The sequence below is a fragment of the Vigna radiata genome, chromosome 5 (genome assembly GCF_000741045.1).
Source record: "Vigna radiata var. radiata cultivar VC1973A chromosome 5, Vradiata_ver6, whole genome shotgun sequence".
NCBI lineage: Eukaryota > Viridiplantae > Streptophyta > Magnoliopsida > Fabales > Fabaceae > Vigna > Vigna radiata.
The window spans coordinates 17,151,150-17,155,053 of NC_028355.1; positions in this window are offsets into that span (position 1 = coordinate 17,151,150).

The following is a 3,904-nucleotide window of genomic DNA, read 5'->3' on the forward strand; positions in this document are numbered from 1 at the left end:
AAGGAGGAAAAGGTTTTAACACAAGGCTGACGCGAATGGTCGCACGTGTGCTTAAACCTTTTAAAATATTTTTGTTATTTTTAATATTTATTTAAAAGTAGATGAAATAAAATAAATAGATAATTATCAAAATGAAAATAAAAAAATAGAAAAATAGGGATGAAAAATAAAAAGTAGAAATAAAATTAACTAAAAAAGTTAAATAAATAAAAAAAAACAAAATAACAAGTAAAGGTATGGAGGTATTTAACTAGGAGAAATGGGGTGTAAAAACTATTATTATAAACAAACTGGGCTTAAGCCCAAACTGGATGGAGGTGCGCAGTTTAGCAAAAATAGGGGTGTAAGGAGGGAAAGAAACAGGGGTTTTTATTTAATGTTTTTTTTTTGGGTTTGGCCAGACCTGGGCCCGATTTAGGGGTGTGTTGGTAGAAAATAGGGGTGCGGAAGAAGGTGTGTTTTTCTTTCTTTTATGAAATCGAATGGGCTTGAGCCCAAAGACGAAGGGGTGCGAATAGGCAAAGGGGGTTGCAAGGCCAGAATCTCTTGGGTCTAGGCCGAATTGTTAATCAGAACCTAATTAGGGTTCTCTCTTGCAACTCCATCCAAGAGTGATGCCTCTCATTCGCAGAAGCCAAATCAAAGAGGCAGCAGCTTCCTCTCATGCACCCACCTACGTTTGCCACCGAACCAGCCGCCACCGTGCCGTCCGACCAGCCTTGGCTTCGCCGGCGACAACACACCCTTCGAGAGAGAGCGGCGATTTCATATCCTCCGCCACCACGCACACGCCGTCGTCAGCCTGGACCAGCCACCGCGACAAAGCCCCTACTCCGTTCGAGACGACGCCGGCGACGAAACCATCGGAACCGCCGCCAGCCTAGACGCGAATCCCTCTTTTCCCTTCCCCGCGTGAGAACAGGGAAGCGTCGTGCTTCTTTCCTTCAACCGACCACCACCGCGAGCCGCCACCGTCACCGAAACAACGACCCTTCGCCGGACCGGCACTGAGAAACCACCGCGCCTCCGAAAGTTGACACGAGCTCCAGCCGCCGCAGCCACAACAATCACCACGCGAATCCCCTCTGTTCTCAGTTACTATCACACACTCATTCTACTTTGAAGCTGGAATCTCACATTTATGAGATTTTTTTCATGTTTTTTAATTTTAAGCCGTGGTTTTCTTCCTTCTTGATTCGTTTCCTGGATTTGTTCCAGCGTTGACAGGGAAAGGAGGAAACAGAAAAGCTTAAGTAGATCTGATTTGTTGATTCCGTTTGGTACGGGAAGATGGTTTTCGATTGCTTTTTGTTATGTGTTTTCTGGGTAATGGACATTGAAGTCACGCTAGGGGACATATATACCCAACTCCTATTGCCATTTATTCAATGCTGCAGGCATACTAGATGTATTTTGATTAACAAGTGAAGTCACAAAAGAGGCAAACATCTGTATACTGATCAAACATCCTTCATGTATATCCAACCAATATCATTCATTCATACCAACATGTCATTCATATCACATAACAGAGGAGCATGTAGCATTCACATCAGAAAAGACCAAGAGTTTAGATTAGAAAACTTACCTTCGCAGCTTCAAAGTAACTCTTTCTTTTGGTTCTAATCCCCTGCCTTCTTCGATTGATCCTTCTTTTTGGTTATCCCACGTTCTTGCAGGTGCGAGGAGGTTGAATGAGAGGTTCACAGTTGACAACCAAGATGAAGGCAAATGGCCGTGAGGTCCTTCTCTCTTTTTCGTCGTGATGGTTGATAATGGGGTGAATTTTTTCAATGTTCTCTGCTCGTGAAGTTGATAATGGAGTCTTGGATCAGATAGAATCGTAGCCAGTGTTAAAGTCCCCTTTTGTGATGGTTTTTTTTCTTTTTATTGTGAATCAAAAGATGCTCTCCGTTCTGTTGTGATGCAGCAGAATTCCCTGCCGAATAATGCTTTCCTTTCGGATTCTTCTATGATCAATCTGCATCTCTCAGGATTTCTTGTTTGTCTTTTTTCATGTTTCATGTTTTCATTCTATAAGCTGGCCAAGCAGTTTAAAATTTATTTCCCTTTTGATGTTAGATCATGGTTCTGTATAAAGATTTTTTAGCTTGTACAGAGTGAGCAGAGAGGGACAGTGTTGCATGGAAAACCTTACAGGATAAAAAGCTCAAGCTCATTTTGTATTTGTGTAATCTGAGGATGGGAAGCAGCCATGCCTGCTATTCCTAAAAAAACCAACTTAAGTTGACTATTACGTTTTGTTTCTTTTTTCTTTTTTTCCGTTTTTTCTTATTTTTGATTTTTGTTTTGTTTTCTACAGTTTTTAACAAAAAATTAAAGTAACATAAAAAGTTAATCAAAGTAACATAAAAAATAAAAAATAAAGTAACAGTAGATAAAATAAAACTAAACAAAAAAAGAAACTAAAGTAAAAAAAAAAGGAAATAAAAATGAAACAACCCTAAATGACAAAATAAAATAAAAATAAAGAAAAACTAAATATAAAAAATGAAAAACAAATTAAAAAAATAAAAACTGAAATAAAATAATAAAAACAAACATAAAATCATAAAAGACATAAGATAAAGTAAAGTAAAATAAAATAAAAACCAAAACATTATCATATAGTTATCCGGACGAAATTGGATGTTGACAGCGTGGTTTTTTTTTATGCTTACAGTTTAAACTTTATTTAGTCTTTCATCTATTATCTTATGGTTGAATTGATTAAAATTTGCTTTCTTTGTGTTGCGTTTTAGTGCAATTTTGATCCTCTCTTTGGGTAACATAGTACAACATTCTCCCTTTGCTTGTTTCCTCACAAGAAGAGTGACGATCTTTTGAGTTTTCTATGGCTTCTCGACCCAAAATGGAACTTGGGTCTTTGTCTAGTTCTCGTGTCATCGTAATTTATTTCTTTTGCGATTGAATAATGGGAAGTAGTCATGGACCCAGGTTCGGTTTTGGGTTGAAATGTCATAGAAGATTCAAAAGACGTAAGCTTTTTTTGTGGAGAAACTACTGGGAGGAGAGTGTTACACTATGCTACCGAAAGTCTGGATCAAAACTGCACTAAAACACAACGCCTTTGTTAGACGTCGGTTAGTGTCAGGTCCGACCTTTATAAGGAACATAGATGTCGGTTAGTGTCATTTTAAACATCTATATATTCATGTAAACGTCGGTATTATACATAGGTGGACGTCTATATAGAGAAATTAGACGTCGGTGTGGGTATAAGTAGACGTCTATATGGACGTCGGTGGATATCGTTAACGGACGTTTATATTGACGTCCGTTAAAAGGATTTCCGACATCCCATGGACGTCACCCTTATAGACGTCTATTGTGTAAGTGACATTAAAAGCCCAAATTAACCGACGTTAAACAGCGTTTCCACACTAATGTTAACATCAAAGACAAAATGATAATCTATTAATACCAACCTTTGCTGAATGAAGTGAAGAAGAAAGTTTCTCAAGAAGCATATATGCAAAATATACAATACTGTGATAGATTCCAGTTGCATCTGAGTAATAACATAGATGCTCCTTCGTTAAGGACAACAATAAGCTCAAATTGTATCCTTATTGGCACATCGTGGTGTGTGCATGCATGCAAGCCACCTCGTATTTTGATTATTTTATTACATAACATAAACAGAACACGAATACAAAGGATATTCCTAAACAAGACAATAAGAGATCAAATTATTCTAACAAGCATGGTTCTCTAATATATGCCACCCCACAGTCTAATATAAAACACAAGCAAAAAATGACTAATTGTAAGGAAACGCAACCAATAAAAGTAAACGAGTCAAATCTGAATGAGAGTTACACATACCATTAGAGACCTTGACAGATCATCTCTTTGCACATGAGTATCTCCATTACTTGGC